Genomic DNA, 18401 nt, shown 5'->3' with positions numbered 1-18401 from the left:
TAATGCTTATGTCACCGCTTGTTGACAGCTTCCAAGACTTGGTGCTACAAAGGCCCCATTCAAAGTTGGTGGTTTTGCAGGTTACCTTGTCCAAGGGGGCCAAAAGAACACCTAGGTGGGGTACATGCTGTCTTTAGTACCCAAAAGGCCTACAACCTGTTGGGCCCCTTTTTTATCAGTGGGTGCCACCAGAGCTGATAATTTTTGCTTGACTGTATCTGGGATATTTCTTTGGCTTCTTGCCCAAATGTCTTGGATATTCATCCTTCAAGAGTCCATTTGTCAGTTTCCGTGCCCCATAGGTGTTTTTGACCAGCCAAATTGGACTGTTAGATTATGACAAAATGGGTTGCAACATTCTGTCTGTAGCAAGTCCTGAATTAACAAAGTAATGTCCTTTTTTTCCATTTAGTATGCAACACTGCTTTAGTGGAATTACCCATTGGGGCTTAGGTAGCTTAGGTTGCCAACAGGAATGGATATACCCTGCTGTTATGGATCAAATTCTTAGCTATGAAAGGCATATCCCCGCTAAGGTATTCTGTGTTAGAAGCAGCCAAAATGTCAATACCCATAATGCATTCAGAGGTAGAAATCACAGTGACTGGGACCCAGAATGGTCCAAAGAGCTCCATACATAAGCAGATAAGCACCATGGGTCACTGTGATGTCATCAGTTTATTTCTTCCACTAAGGTGACCTGGAAATATTGTCATGTAGGTTCCAGTACTCAAGAACCCCTAAAAGGTCTGAATTCTTCTCTTTTCTCGTTTTATCTGACAAGGGTATGGGGACACTGGACCTAGAGGCCTTGGCCTCATCTCTAATTGCACTATTCAGCTTGAGATGTCGGATCTGCAGTGTTCGTTTATCAGACCAACACACCAACCATGCTGCCTGAGATGTCCGTGGCTTTTCTCCATATCTGTTCTTTAGATCCTGAGTCCCCCTTTTGTGAAGACCTGCACTGTAAGCACTGATTCTCACTCAGATGCCTCAGGAGCCATCTGAGTACCCACTTCCTGAGCTCTTGGGCTCCAGGAATGGGTAATCACATAGGTACCCAACAACCAGAGGGTCATGAGACTTGCTCCCCTGTCTCCACATTTTTTATCTCTGCCTCAATCGATGTAGCAAGTCCGGGGGTGAACTACATCCCACTCATTACCTTTTCTTCTCCATAGATCATTCAGCTTCATGTATAGTCCCTGGTGCCCCAGGTTGGCGTCTCTGCCCTGGGCTGGGTATGGGGGCTATTGGCCTTCTTTCTTTGCCCTAGAGCCATGATTCTGTCAGACCAGACCCTGCTTTCTGTGTCAATTTTGCAAAGCAAGTTCACCAAGACAACTGTCCTGCACCCCTGTGCAGGATTTTAGGAACTTTTTTTAAATAACAAATTTCTTTGTAATATATATGTCATTGTGTTTTAACCAATGTGGAATAGAAACTAGGTGGTCAAAATTTTACTTTGAAAACCTACAATGAACTGAAGTCCACTTCATTTTTTTTTATTCTTAGAAAAATCCCTTTTTAATTATTTTTGGATAAGAAGCAGCAGTGTACAGTAGTTAAGAAGGCAGGGTCTAGAGTCTGATGGACGGGATCTAAATCCCGGCTCTGCCCTTTATAGCAAGGCACTTACGCTCTTTGGGAAGTGACTGAAGCTCTCAATGCCTTAATTTCCTCATCTGAACAACGGAGATAAAATTAGTACTACTGTAGAGAGTTGTGAGTATTTAATGAGTTAATACATGCAAAGCTTGAATCAGTGTTCATTAAATGTTAGCTGTTATTATTATTGTGAAGTGGCTTCCATGAGACCAGTGGACATGCCAACACAGAAACAAAGTACATCTGCAGAATTTCTATAAAGATTAATTAGGAATTTTTCTTAATTTAAGCTATTTTCAAAATATACAAATAATACAACTTTCTTCCCAAATTGAGGAGAACTCTAGGCAGGGGCTTTAGCAGAAGAAGAGGAGCTCAGATTGCAGGGACACACATGCTGAGAAGCAGAAGTGACCACTAAGTGTGGGTGGGAGGGATGATATTGAGCTCCTCTGCACACCTGCTGTGAGGATTTAATGGGAAAAGTCACCATTGAATGAGAGTTTGACCTTCCCCCCTGTGTGTTATTCGAGGGGCAAAGAAAAGTGTATATCCAGCTGATATAGTATGCCCTGTGTGCTGAGAATCTGCAGGAGGTGAAAACTCCCAGTAGAGCTGAAGGGGATGCAATAGCGGGGTTTCGTTGCAGGAGAACCATGAGTCCCCCTGCCGTCTTGGAGCAGCAGGTGGCCCCTTACTCTGTTAGGTCAAAAGAAGAATCCAGCATGTGGTCTAGCACAGGCTAGATGCTAGCCTGACATCCCATGTCACTGTGAAGGGTGAATGAAGAAATTCAAGCTAGTACCCCACATCAGTGGCACCAGATAAATATTCACTAACATCTATTGGTTTCTGGAATGTCTGCTAAACTGAATTTAGAATCTTGTTCTTTGTCTCCTGGGATTTCTTCCTTTCCTCTCATATATTCCAGTATCCATGCACACGAAGTGATTTTTATTGTTGAAATTGTATTTTCTGCTGAATGATAGTTATCTTTTGGTCTACCCAATAGGCACCTTGCCCACATTATATGCTTGATAAATATTTGTTGAATAAAAAATTAACAACTCAAGAACATAAACTCAAGGATTTAAAATTTCAGAAGATATAGAAGTGAAAAAGAAAATTCTACTTTTTCACCTTCTATGCCAACATTTTATCCCATTGCCAAAGGGTACCTACTATTAGTAGTGTCTTATTTTTCTTTACAGAAAGTATCTATAAATATAAAAGCATATATGTTTTTATTTTATGTAAATAAAACAAAGTTTCTATCTGTTTGTCTGTTACTATGTCATACAAAAATACCTGGGTGATATTCCATCACCTTTGAGAGGAATTCATTTAAGATAGTTTGCTTTAAAATATAGGCTATGTGACAGAGATGAAATTCATTTTGGAGAAGCCAATGGGTCATTCCAAAAAAGTAGGCAGTTATCCTCTAAAGCAACTGACACTGATGTACAGGAAGTTTGTGTTGTACTGCCAACTGGAAGAAGTTCCATACTGATTAAAAGATTAAGGACAGAGAAACCAGACTAGAATTTCAGATGTGGATCCCAATGGGAAATTCATGGGGATAGGCTCTTCAAATTGCAGCTACTAAGTTCTGATGATGATCTTTCCCAGGTGAGAGTTTTTTGCAGTACTCTTTATGAGGAGTAGCAACAGGGATTTATTTATTTATTCTTGGTTCCTAAATTTCTCCAACCACTCTGGGCAGGTTTGCCAATTCTACATTGATCCGTTCCTCCCCCACATATCTTATTTTGCAGTGTACACAGCAAATATATGCATGTCTACTCTGAGCCAGGCACCATGTTAAGTGATAGGGCTATAAAAGTAAACACTTGAATCTTGACCTCACAGAGTTCAAATTGAATTAAAAAAAATATTCCACTAATGGTTTGGAGGGTATATCAGATGTCAATTTTGAGCCTGTCAGATGCATTTTGAGTCTGCAGTTCTTAGCCTTGAAGGGAGGAGAGCACAGAGAAGGCATCCCCAGATGTCATGGATGAATTTTTGAATGGTCCTTTATGCATCCATGTTCATTCACTCAACAAATATTTATTTACTGCAAATATTTGTTTGATATGCCCTCGTAGGTCTTTCTGAAGACTTCAGCTTTTACTTTGGATGAGATGGAAGTGATTGGAGTATTTTGAGCAGAGGAATGACATGATCTGACTTGCAGATTGACTATGGCTACTGTCTGGAGCACAGAGTCTAGCGAGCAAGGGCAGAGAAACCAGGAGGCTATCACAATGATCCAGAGAGAGATGCTGGTGGCTTAGACCAGGATGTTGATGGTGGAGGTGATAAAAACCAGGGAGTTGATGGGGAAGGTGACAAAAATCAGTTGTGTTTAGGTTATATTCTGAAGACATGTTTGGTAATGGATTTGATGTGGGATATGAGCATGTTGTCAATTGAGAGTTGGATTTAACAAGGTTTAGGCTTTAGCCAAGCATCTAAGCTGTATGCTGAAGCATGATGAAGTAAGCATGAATACAAGAGAACTGATTATAATAATTGAACACAGAAGTTAAGTTACAGAAAGAGGGCTCTGAGGACCTTGATGAGGTGACGAAAAGTGAAAAGATGATAGAATCAATAGATTGTTGGCTTTGACATGGTCAGAAATCTTATCTTTGGAGACAGCGTTCTAAGAAAAATAGTGGCAGTGTGGTGGCTCATGCCTATAATCCCAGCACTTTGGGAGGCCAAGACAGGCAGATTACTTGAGCCCAGGAGTTAGAGACCAGCCTGGGCAACAAAGTGAGATCCTGTCTCTACAAAAAATACAATTAGCCTTGTGTGGTGGCATACATCTGTAGTCTCAGCTACTTGGGAGGCTGGATGGGAGGGTCACTTGAGCCTAAAAGGTGGAGGTTTCAGTGAGCCGAGATTGTGCCACTGCACTCCAGCCTGGATGCAGAGTGACATTGTTGGGAAAGAGGAGGGGAGGAGAGGGGAGGGGAGAGGAGGAAGGGAAGGGAGGGGAGGGGAGGGGAACGGAGGGGAGGGAAGGGAAATAGATGGTGGTAGGAAGATGGATGGTGCAAATTTAGGTTAAGGAAGAGTTGCAATTTTTGGTAATTTGAAGGTCTAAGATATACCATAAGAATGAGCAATGGTGGTGATAAACAGGATCCTGGAGAAGGGGAGGTAAAGGAAGTTACAGGCTAGAGTATTGGAAGGATCATCTATGTGGATTTTGAAATCACGAAGAATTAAGACAGCAATAATGTTGAAGAAGGTGACTGTGAGCTGTAATTGAAATCTGGTGGAAGACTGCAACAAGAAGAGGCAATGGTATCATCCAGTCAGGTGATATGAGATTCAAAGCTAGAGAGTTTTAGAGAGGATGAAAAGAGAATTATTTGGAATGAAAAAAGGAGGACGCCTACTTCTGTGTTATCTGCAGGCCCAATATTTTCAGAAATATGAAAGAAAAACAGCTACCACATGAGAGGGCTCTCGGGAGAGCCAAGTTTACAATAAAGCAAGAAGGTGAGAGAAATGTTGACAGAAGAGACTGAGAAAATAAGAGTTTGCTGATGACGGACTGTGAGTTCAAGAGGACATAAGTCTCCCTGCCTCCACTCCTTACTCTTGCCATTGGATAAGTAGAAGCTGAGAGCGTGATGGTCTTATTCTGAGATCCCCCTGGCAGGCATGAGCTTTCTAGCCTTTGATAAATCATGAATCATGGTATGTGCCAGATAATGGATTTTGGGTTTCTGCAGTGGAAATGCCTTTTGTATTTTAGGGTTAATACATTTTGTCTACTATAGGAAGCACCTAGAAGTAGAACTAATCTACATACCCATTACAGGTTTTCTGTAATGGACACCTGAAAGGACTAATCAGAAATTGAGACGGGATCTATCTAGATTGATAATGGCATGCTAAGACTAGAATTCTTGAGCAAACCATGGGGAACAAAGACTTCCTGAACCTCCCAGTAAGTCCCGTCTGATAAAGGAATTAACACTAAAACAGAAGAGAGTTGAGGTTCCTGAGAAATTTTGCAGTGCAAAACTGATGAATTTTGTAATTCTGCTGGGTAAAAGTTCAGCATCAAAGCCTACATTCATTACTTAGTTTTGCTATACTCACCCCCTTGCCTCTCTGCTATCTGGTTGGGGTGCCTGGGAAAGCCAGGGTTGTATACATCTGAAATTGATTAAATCCAACAATGCTTGGCACTGAGGTAGCACACTGTTCTTTTGATCTTAATAAGTATTCTAAGACATTAATTCAGAGTAGTAAATGGAGTTAGATTTTCTTTATAAAGCTTTTTTCATTAGACTAAATTACACTACATTTTACTTACATCCCTCAGACAAAATAATGAATAAATTTTTAAAAGCACCTTCTTCCACGATATGATATTTTGAGGTAAAAATTGATCTTTTGTTCAAGTAATTTCAAAAACATTCTATTGACTTGTTTCTGGGAGATTCCATTTATATATTCATAGAATAGAAATTGAATGGCATTTGATATACTTAAGCTGTACAGATGATATTTGCTACCCTTTATAGCCATCACTGGAAGAGCAGTAATAAAAACCGAGAGAATGTACCAATTATACACAACAGAATGCAAAATTTATTTTTCACCAACACCCATAACCTGCAGCACTGTTACTTATTGCTTAAGCACAATTTTGTCCTTAATTTTTTTTAGCATTTTTGTGCCTTGTCTGTATCAAAAATAGAATATTGTGATTTTTCATGGATCAAAATAGTTGTTAGGCTTGTATGTGTAGCAGAGACAAGTTTCACAGACACAAATTCATGTGTGCGAAAATGGCAACTCACTTTATTTTTCCATAACTAAATTTAATTTCTACTTCTAGCTCCTGTTTCCTCCTGATGGCAGAAAGCTTTATCTTGTTACTCGAGGTGAACTCAGGAGAATACAGTAATTTCCCAACTATTTAGGTTTAAATGAAGTCTAGTTCAGAGCACTTTCCTTTCTTCCCTTCTCCCAGGATGGCATCTCCTTTGGCGAGGGGGCATGGACTGGGGGTATCACATATGGCGTTGTGGCATTGGATAAGTGGAGAATTCTGCTCTGGAATTTGCTGAGGTGGCTGGTAATTGTGCATGCTCACGTACACTGGATCTGCATCTGGTCTCCTATTTGCACAGTCCACATTGGTATCTTCAGATGTGGTCTTTGTGGACTGTAAGATATTTGGGCCTCTGGCTGTTTCCTTTGTATAATTTATTCTCTGGAGTGAAGGGAAGGTTTGGTCAGCCTCAACCCTCTTTGGGGCTATGAACAACCCAGAGCTGCCATCAGGCTATCTGCCCCACTACTTCATCTCATTGTGTCCAAAGCACTTCTTTGAGGTCATCTGTGCTTCATTTTCAGAGTTGCAGATATGAAGCAGACACAAATTCCTTTATGGAAATCTCCCAAAGTTTTATGGTGGGCCTGGTATCCATCACCCTTCCCGAAGACCAGTTATTGGAGTGGGCAGGATAAGGACCTTCCATACAGACCTGTCAAGGACTAAGCTTTCTCCTTCTGCTCTTGAAACTTCTGAGAGGATGGCAAGTGTGTATTACTTGGCTCTTTATAAGAAGAAATCCCAGAACTCAGTTCTACAGCTCAATCTCTTAATACTCAAAAACGTATTAACTTCAAGAGCCTACTTAAAAATTCAAAATATGAGTGTTGACCATTTCTTTCTCCTTACCCCTGGAGGCAATGATGTCTTGACCAAGTTGGGGGAGGGAGAGCTACTTATGTAAGGAAGTGCTGGGGAATGGGCAGAGGATGAGGATGTAGAGGGGACTGGAAGACACATGGGTGAGTACCTGAAGCTATCATCCCACGGCCTCTACTCTGACCTAGTGAACACTGCCATTTGTATATTCCTCTCCAGGTTCTGTGACATTCATCTTTTTAAATTTTTTTCCTACATTTTTCATCAGTCTAAGTCTTTTCTTACCTCTTCAGTCACTTCTTTTCTTTTCTGTTGCTACTTTTGTCCCAAATAGTGAGACTCTGGTTTTGGCTCTCGATTGTTCTCCCTTTTTACCCTCTGCCTCTTTGAAACTTCAGGCGTTTCTATACCACCCCACCCTGTGGCATATCTACATTAACTAATGCCCGGTTACCATCCTGACCTCCAATCTCACATTTCAATGACCATGAAGAGATTTCTACTAGGATCTAGCATCACCTCAAAGTAACATGTCCAAAAGCATACTCTTCATCTTCTCCCCACCTTTCAGAACTAACCCTCACTTTTCTCCCTCTTTCTGTTAATGGCATTACCATTTTTCTGGTCACTGTGTTGACAAATATTCTCGTTTTTGGTTTCTAACAGTCATCGAATCTCATGCATTATTATTTTGAAATATCTCTTATATTTGCAACCCCATCTGCATTCTGACTCTCCCCAAGGGCCTGTGGCAGCCTATTAACCCAGTAGTTGCACTCTAACTTACGAATTTCCTACTGTTGCCTCCTTCTGCCCTGTCCATCTTGGCTGGATCTCTCGGTTACCTTTACCCTGTTTTGGCTCCATAGCTTGGCTCACACATTTCAACTTGCTTTTTAGATGAGTAAATAGATTTTGGATGTTCTAGCCTGGCTCTGGGTCTAAGTGTTTCACAGAGTATTTGTTTTTCAGTCTCTTGTTCTAACTCTAGATGTGACTTGAATGATGAAACTTCCACTTAATAGAGACTAGTTCTCACCTGACCTCTCTCTAACTGGGAAAAGACGAACTTGCCTTGCTGCCCACAATCTACTGCACACCATCCTCACATTAATGGTAGTCTGGTTCTTTGTCTTCCTTACTTCCTAGTCTGTGGGGATCCCTCATGTTTGTATATACAACATGTATATATACAATATGCAACATGTTTGCATATTGCAGGAGAATAAACAAACATGTTGAGTCTTACATGTAAGCTCCTCTGTGTTCTGTCACTAATGAGCTTTCTAGCTTTACTGCCAACAACGTTCATAAAAGAACCTTCAGCCAGGCCACTAAGTTGGTCTAATTACCGTCTCTCCACTACTTTTTGCTTTTGGCCGTCTGTCTTTTCAGATATCTGAAGTCCCTCCACCATACTCCCTCCCCCATTTCCCCTTGGAAAACATACACTTGCTTCCAATTTGATTTTATTATTTGTTTATCTTATTGATACATAATAATTGTACATAGTTATGGAGTATATATGGTATTTTGATACAAGCATACAATGTATGATGATTAAATCAGGATAATTAGGATAATCATCACCCCCAACATTTATCATTTCTTTGTGTTAGGAACATTCCAAATCTTCTGTTCTAGCTAGTTAGAAATACGCAATAAATTATTAACTTTTGCCACTCTACTGTGCTATCAAACACTGGAACTTATTCCTTCTATATAACTGTATGTTTGTACACATTAACCAATCTCTCTTCATATCCTCTTTGCCCCTACCCTTCCCAGACTCTGGTAACCATCATTCTACTCTCTTATTTTCATGATATCAACATTTTAGCTTCCACATGCAATATTTGTCTTATTGAATCTGGCTTATTTCTTCATGATATCAACATTTTAGCTTCCACATATGAATGAGAACATGCAATATTTATTTTATTGCATCTGGCTTATTTCACTTAGCAAAATGTCCTCCACTTCCATTCATGTTGCTGCACATAACAAGATTTCATTATTTTTTATGGCTGAATAATATTTCATTGTGTATATATACCACTTTTTCTTTATCCATTTATCCATTGAGGGACACTTAGGTTGCTTCTATATCTTGGCTATTGTGAATAATGCTGCAATAAACATGGAAGTGCAGATACCTCTGTAAATTTTTTTTAAAAAAATCATAGAGACAGGGTCTCACTCTGTTGCTGAGGCTGGATTGCAGTGGTGCAGTCATAGATCACTGCAGCCTCTAACTTCTGGACTCATGTGATCCTCCTCCCTCAGCTTCCCAAGTAGCTAGTGCTACGGGTGCTTGCCACCGTTCCTGGTTTTTTTTTAATTTTTATTTTTAGAGGCAAAGTCTTGCTATGTTGCTCAGGCCGGTCTTGAACTCCTGGTCTCAAGTGATCTTCTCACCCGGGCCTCCCAAAGTGCTAGAATTATAGGAATGAGTCACTGCACCGGGACTTTTTTTTAATGGATTTTTTAATTATTATGGGTATATAATAGGTACATATATTTATGGAGTCCATGTGATGTTTTGATATAGGCATACAATGTGTAATAATCACATCAGGGTAATTGGAGTATCCATCACCTCAAACATCCATCATTTCTTTATATTAGTGCCATTTAAATTCCACTATTTTAGTTATTTTTAAATATACAATAAACTATTGTTGACTAAAGTCACCCAGTTGTGTATCATTCATCATTAGAGAAAGGCAAATCAAAACTACAATGAGATATCATCTCACATCAGTCAGAATGGCTATTATTAAAAAGTCAAAAAATAATAGATGCTGGCAAGGTTGTGGAGAAAAAGGAATGCTTTTCACTGTTGGTGGGAGTGTAAATTAGTTCAACCATTGTGGAAGATAGTGTGACGATCCCTCAAAGACCTAGACACAGAAATACCATTTGATCCAGCACTCCCATTACTGTTCCCAATGGAACAGAAATCATTCTATTATAAAGACACATGCACGTGTGTGTTTACTGCAGCACTATACACAATAGCAAAGACATGGAATCAACCTAAATGCCCATCAACAATAGACTGGATAAAAAAGATGTGGTACATATACACCATGGAATATTATGCAGCCATAAAAGGGAATGAGATCATGTCCTTTGCAGGAACATGGATGGAGCTGTAGGCCATCATCCTTAGCAAACTAATGTGGGAACAGAAAACCAAACACCACGTGTCCTCACTTAGAAGTAGGAGCTAAGTGATTAGAACAGATGGACACATAGAGGGAAGCAAAGCACACTGGGGTCTCTCAGAGGGTAGGAGGAGGGAGAGGATCAGGAAAGCTAACTAATGGATATTAGGCTTAATACCTGGCTGATGAAATAATCTGTACTACAAACCCCCTTGACACACATTTATCTATGTAATAAACCTGCACATCCTGCACATGTACCTCGAACTTAAAAAAAATAAAGTCACCCAGTTGTGCTATTAAATACTAGATCTTATTCATTCTAACTGTATTTTTACACCCATTAACTATCCCCACTCTTTATTCTACTCCCTGCTACACTTCCCAGCCTCTGGTAAGCATCATTCTACCTTCTAGTTCCATAAGTTCCATTGTTTTAATTTTTAGCTCCCAAATATGAGTGAGAAAATGCAAAATTTGTTTTTCTGTGCCTGATGCAATATCTTCCAGTTCTGTTGATGTTGTTGCAAATCACAGGCTGAATAATATTCCATTTGGGGGTGTCCAACAGTTTAGCTTCCATGGGCCACACTGGGAGAAGAATTGTCTTGGGCCACACTTAAAATACACTAACACTAATGATAGCTGATGAGTTAAAAAAAAAAAAAAAAACAACCCAAAAAAACCCTCATGATGTTTTAAGAAAGTTTATGAATTTGTGTTGGACTACATTCAAAACCATCCTGGGCCACATGTGGCTCATGGGCTATGGGTTGGACAAGCTTGGTGTATATGTATGACATTTTCTCTATCCATTCACCTGTTGATGGATACTTAGGTTAATTCCAAATTTTGGCTATTGTGAATAGTGCTGCAATACACGTGGGGGTGCAGATATCTCTTGGATGTACCAATTTCCTATCTTTTTTAACCCAGTATTGAGATTGCTGGATCATATGGTACTACTGCCATTTTATTTATTTTCTGGTTGATTTTGGTTTTCCTTCCTTCCTGGTTTCTTTGTGTAAAACTGATTTTTCTCTGGTAGTATGCTTTAATTTCTTGCTGTTTTTTTTTGTGTGTATCTGTTGTAGGTTTTTAAAATTTGAGATTACCATGAGACTTGTAAATGATATCTTATAACTAATTATTTTAAACTCATGACAGCTTAACTCTGATTACAGAAAAACAACAAAAACAAAAAAACAAAGAGAAAACTAATAAAAGTTCTACACTTTAACTCCATTCCCCGACTTTTTAAACTTTTTGTTGTTTCTTATCTTTTTATACACTCTGCCTCTTAAAACTTTGTTGTAGTTATTATATTTGAGAGGTTTATCTTTTAGTATTCCTACTCAGTAGATGAGTGGTTTACACATCACAATTACAGTGTTAGAGTATTCTGTATTTATCTGTGTACTTACTCTTACCAGTGTTTTGTAACTTTGGATAATTTTTTATTGCTCATTAACAACCCTTTCTTTCAGATTGAAGGAGTCCCTTTAGCATTTCTTGTAGAATAGGTCTGGTGTTGACAAAATCACTCAGCTTTTATTTTTGTGGGAAAGTCTTTATTTCTTCTTCATGTTTCAAGGAATTTTCACTGGATATACTATTCTAGGATAAACGTTTTATTTCTTTCAGCACTTCAAATATGTCATGCCACTATCTCCGGGACTATAAGGTTTCCACTGGGAAGTCTGCCAGACACATTGGAGCTCTTTATATGTTATCTGCTTCTTTCCCTTTGTTGCTTTTAGAATCCTTTCTTTATCCTTGACCTTTGAGGGTTTATTAAATATCTCGAGATATTCTTATTTGGGTTAAATCTTCCTGGTGTTCTATGACCTTCTTATACTTGAATGTTGGTATCTTCCTCTAGGTTTGGAAAGGTCTGTTATTTATTTGAATAAGCTTTCTAGCTCAATCTCTCTACCTCTTCTTTAAAGCCAATAACTCTTAAGGTTTGCACTTTTGATGCTGTTTTCTATATCTTGTAGGCATGCTTCATTCTTTTTTATTCATTTCTATTTTTTTCTCCTCTGACTGTGTATTTTCATATACCCTGTCTTGAAGCTCACTAATGTTTTTCTTCTGCTTAATCAATTCTGCTGTTTAGAGTCTCTGATGCATTTTTTCAGTTTGTCAGTTGAATTTTTCCACTCTGGAATTTCTTCTTACTTTTTAAAAAACATTACAATCTCTTTGTTAAAAATTTTTGATAGAATTCTGGATTCCTTGTCTGTGTTATCTTGAAGTTTGTTGAGCTTCCTTAAAGTAACTATTTTGAATTCCCTGTGTGAAAGTTCACACATCTCTATCACTGCAGGTTTGGTCACTGGTGCCTTATTTAGTTTATTTGGTGAGGTCATGTTTTCCTGGATGGTCCTGATGCCTACGGATGTTTGTTGATGCCTGGGCATTGAAGAGTTAGGTATTTATTCTTATCTTCACAGTCTGGGCTTATTTGTACCCATCTTTCCTGAGAAGGCTTTTGAGATATTCAGAGAGAATTGAACATTGTCATCTAAGTCTCTGGTCGCTGCAGCTGCATCTGGACTAGAGAGCACCCCAAGCCCAGTAACACTGTGACACCTGCAGGCTCGAAGAGGGCTTGGGTAAGATCCAAAATAATCCCCTGAATTACCAAGCAGGATCTCTCATTTTCTTCCCTCATTTATCCCAAACAGGAGCTTCTCTTTCCATGCTAGGGGAGTTGTGATGCAAGTACTTCCCTGGCCACCATAGCTGGGACTGTGCTGGATCACATCTGAAGTCAGTGTAGTGCTATTATCTTGCTCAAGGCCCATGGTGACTATTGCCTGGCTATCAGTGATGTTTATTCAAAGACAACAGCTCTTTAGTCATCAGGTGGTGAATCCTGCCAGTACTGGGTCTTTTCCTTCCGGGCATTGGGTTGCCTTCTGGCACAGGGTCTGTCTAGAAATACTGTCCAGAAACTAGGGCCTGGAATCAGGGGCTTCAGGAATCTGCCTGATGCTTTAGTTCATTGTGGCTGAGCTGGTCCCCAAGTTGCAAGGCAAAGTCCTCTGTAATCTTCCCTCTCTTTTCTGCAAGTGGAAGGAGTCTACTTGAGCTGTACTGCTTGGAGTTGTTGGAGGGGTGATGTAAGCATTCCCTTAGCTGTAGCAACTGATGTTTCACTGGGTTGCTGCACCCCAAGTCCACTGACTTTGAGCCCAATGCAGCACCAGGACTTGCTTAGAGACTGCAGTCCTTGTGGCCTGACTGCCTTTCAAATATAGTCAGGACTCCAGGTCACTTTAATGAGTCAATGGTGGAGCTAGCCGGAACTTCTTTGGAGTGGAGGATCCTACTTTGGCTGAGGCTATTCTATATGCTCCCTCCGTGGGCAATGGCAGAATTCTTCCCTGTGCTAGGTTCCTCTGCAATAGGGCAGCACGGAGTTCCAATGCAAAATCCCACAATCACTTCACTCTCCCTCCCCCAAGCACATAGATTTTCTTTCCATGCATTTCCTGTGATGGGGGGTGGGTACTGTAGCCAGTGCAAGACTGTCTTTCCTATCCTCTTCAGTTCCTCTTTCCTTGATATCATGTTAAAACAAGGCACTGTGAAGGCTCAACAGATTATTGTTTCTTATGAAGGTGTTTTCTTGCAAAGATATTTGTTCAATTTGGTGTTCCTGCAGTGGGGACAATCACTGGAGGGTTCCATTTGGCCATCTTGCTTTGCTTCTTCTTCCAATATCTCTTTGGTGTACTGATTTCCTTTCTTTTTTGGATATATACCCAGCAGATCGTATGGTGGATTTATTTTAAATTTTTCAAGATTTCCATACTGTTTTCCATAGAGGCAGCACTAATTTACTATCCCACCCACAGTATATGAGCATTCCCCTTTCTCCACATCTTTGCCAGCATTTGTTATTTTTTGTCTTTTTGATAGTAGCCATTCTAACTGGGGTGAGATGATATCACACTGTAGTTTTGATTTGTATTAGTGGTAGTGAACACTTTTCTTATATTCCTCTTTGCCATTTGTATGTCTGCTTTGGCGAAATGTCTATTTAGATCTTTAGTCCATTTTTAAAATTGAATTATTTGTTTTTATCTTATTGAGTTGTTTGAGTTCCTTATATATTCTGTTTAGTAATCACTTTTCAGATGGATGCTTTGCAAATATTTTCTTCCATTCTGCAAGTTGTCTCTTAACTTTGTAGATTGTTTTCTTTGCTATGTAAAACATTTTTAGCTTGATGTAATCCCACTTGTCTATTTTCAGGTTTTACTGTGTGTGCTTTTGAGGTCTTACCCCAAACATCTTTGCCCAAACCAATGTCCTGAAGTGATTCCTCGCTGTCTTCTTTTAGTAATTTCATAGTTTCAGGTCTTATTTTTAAATCTTTCATCCCTTTATATTTGGTATTGGAATATGTGAAGGATAGGAATCTAGTTTTATTTTTCTGGATAACTAGATATGGATATCTAGTTTTCCCATGTATTGAAGAGATTGTTCTTTCCCCAAAGTATGTTCTTGGTACCTTTGTCAAAAATAAGTTGGTTATAAATACGATGTGGATTGATTTCTGGGTTCTCTATTCTGTTCCTTTGGGCCTAAGTGTCTGTTTTTATGACAGTACTGTTGTTTTTACTACTATAGCCTTGCAGTATATTCTGAAATCAGGTCATGTAATACCTCCAGCTTTGTTTTTTTTCTCAGGTTTGCTTTGGTTATTTGGGGTCTTTAGTGGTTCCATACAAATTTTAAAATTGTTTTTTTATTCTTCTGTGAATAATATCATTGGTTTTTGATAGCGATTGCACTGACTCTGTAGATTGTTTTGGGTAGTATGGACATATTAGCAATATTAATTATTCCAATCCATGAACATGGGATATCACTCCATTTTTTGTGAGTCTTCTTTAACTTCTTTCATCAGTGTTTATAGTTTTCCTTGTAGAGAGCTTTCATTTCTTCAGTTAAATTTATTTTTAGCTATTTCAATTTTTTGTAGCTATTATAAATGGGATTACTTTATTGATTGTTTTCAGATTGTTTCCACTGGCATGTAGAAGTGCTACTAATTCTTATATGTTGATTTTGTATCCTTCAACTTTACCAAATTTGTTTATCAGTTATTATAGTTTCTTCATGGAATCATAAAGTTTTCAAAACATAGAATCATGTCATCTGTGAACAAAGATAACTTGACTTCTTCCTTTGCAATTTAGATGTCCTTTATTTTCTTTCTCTTGACTAATTTTTCTGGCTAGAACTTCCAGTAATCTATTGAAAAAGTGGTGAAAATGGGGATCCTTGTTGTGTTCCAGATCTTAGAGGAAAGGTTGTCAATTTTTCCTTATTCAGTATGTTAGCTGTGGGTTTTTCACATATCACCTTCATTTTTTTGAAGTATGTTCCCTCTATACCCAATTAGTTGAGAGTTTTAATCGTGGGAAAAATGTTGAAATTTATCAAATACTTTTTCAGCATTTATTGAAATGATCATACAATTTTTATTTTTGATTCTGTCAGTGTGGTGTATCAAGTTTACTGATTTGCATATGTTGAACCATTATTGCATCTCTTGGATAAATCTCACTTGACTATGATGGAATGATCTTTTGTAATATGTTGTTGAATTCAGTTTGCTGATAATTTATTAAGAATTTTTGCATCTATGTTTATCAGTGAAATTGGTTTGTGGTTTTCTTTTTTAATTGTGTATTTGTCTAGTTTTGGTATCTTGGTAATGCTGGCCTTATAGAATGAGTTTGGAAGTATTCCTTCCTCTTCAAGATTTTTGAATAGTTTGTGTAGAATTGATATTAATTCTTCTTTAAATGTTTGGTAGAATTCAACAGTGAACCCATCAGATCTTGGGCTTTTCTTTGATGGGAGACTTTTTATTATTGTTTCCATCTCATTACTTGTTATTGGTCTGTTCAGGTTTTCTATTTCTTCCTGGTTTCATCTTGGTAGGTTGTAAGGGCCCAGGAATTAATCTTTTTTTTTTCTAGTTTTCCCAATTTATTGGCATACAGTTATTCCTAATAATCTGTAATGATTCTCTATTTCTGTGGTATCCATTGTAATATCTCCTTTTTTGTTTCTGATTTTATTTATTTGAGTCCTCTCCCTTTTCTCTGGTCTAGCTAAAGTTTTGTTAATTTCGTTTATTATTTCAAGAATGCAATTTTTGCATCATCAATCTTTTGTATTGTTTTAGTCTCAGTTTCACTCTACTGTCATCTTCATTATTTCTTTCCTTCTACTAATTATGAGTGTGATTTGCTTTTGCTTGTCTAGTTCCTTGAGGTGATCTTTAGGTTGTTTATTTGAAGTCTTTCTGCTTTTTTGATGTAGGCATTTATTGCTGCAGAACTGCTCTTAGAACTGCTTTGATATATTACATAGGTTTTCGTATGTCATGTTTCCATTTTCGTTTGTCTGAAGATAATTTTAAATTTCCGTTTAATTTCTTCATTGACCCATTCAGTGTTCAGGAGTATGTTGTTTAATTTCCATGAGTTTGTACAATTTCCAGTGTTCCTTTTTTAAAAACTGGTTTCTAGTTTTATTCCAGAATGGTGGAATAATTGGAATAATTGTGGTAAGAAATGCACTTGATATGATTTGGATTTTTAAAAAATGTGTCAAGACTTGTTTTGGGACCTAACATATGATCTGTCCTGGATAATCTTCTATGTGCTGTTGAGAAAAATGTGTATTCTGCAGCTGTTGGATGGAATGTTCTGTAATATCTGTAATATAAAATAAAATATAATATAGCATAACATAAAATATCTGTTATGTTCCCTTGTCTAGAGTTCAGTTTAACTCCAATGTTTCTTTGTTACTTTTCTGTCTGAGTGATCTGGTCATCACTGATAATGGGGGTGTTGAAATCTCCTACTACTATTTATTGTAGTCAATCTCTCCCTTTAGGTCTATTAACTTTTTTACATATTTGTGTGCTCCAGTATTGGGTGCAAATATATTTACAATTGTTGTGTATTGTTGCTGTACTGTCTCCTTTATCATTAAATAATGGCCTTCTTTTTTGTCATTCTGAAAATGACTCTTGGCTTCAAGTCTAGTTTGTCTGATATTAGTAAACCTATTCCTGTTCCTTTCTGGTTCCTATTTGCAAGAAATATCTTTTTTCATTCCTTCACTTTTAGTCTGTGAATGTCTTTATAGATTAAGTGAAGTACTTGTAGATAGCATACAGTTGAATTTTGCCACTCTATGTGTTTTGGTTGGACAATTTGATCCATTTACATTCAAAGTTATTATTCATAGTAAGGGTTTACTACTGCCATTTTGTTACTTGACTTCTTGCTGTTTTGTGAATTCTTCCCTTTTTCCTTTCTCACTCTCTGCCTTTGTGGTTAGGTGATTTCCTCTAGTAGTACATTTTTATTTCATGCTATTTATTTTGAGTATATATATTGTAGGTTTTTGCTTTATGGTTAACATGAGGCTTACAAAAACCCTCTTATATTTATAATAGGTTATTTAAAACTGATAGTGACTTATATTTTATTGCAAAGAAAATATAAGAAACAACAAACTCTACACTTCAATACCATCCTCTCACCACATTTTGACTTTTTCGTGTTTCAGTTTACTTTTTTTACATTGCGCATCTCTTAATAAATTGTTGTCGTTATTCTTTTTAGTGGTTTTGTCTTTTAATCTTCATATTTAAGATATAGGTCATTTACTTACCCTAATTTCACTATTGGTGTATTCTGAATTGGTCTGTTTTCTTTCTTTTACCAATGAGTTTCATACCTGCAGATTGTTTCTTATTACATGTTAGCATACATTTCTTTCAGATTGAAGAACTCTCTTTAGCATGTCTTGTAACACAGGTCTGGTGTTGACAAATTTCTTCAGTTTTTGTTTGTCTTGGAAAGTCTTTATCTCTCTTCTTGTTT

The sequence above is a fragment of the Trachypithecus francoisi genome, unplaced genomic scaffold (assembly GCF_009764315.1).
Source record: "Trachypithecus francoisi isolate TF-2019V2 unplaced genomic scaffold, Tfra_2.0 Lachesis_group12, whole genome shotgun sequence".
NCBI classification, from domain to species: Eukaryota; Metazoa; Chordata; class Mammalia; order Primates; family Cercopithecidae; genus Trachypithecus; species Trachypithecus francoisi.
This window is presented reverse-complemented; position numbering follows the sequence as displayed.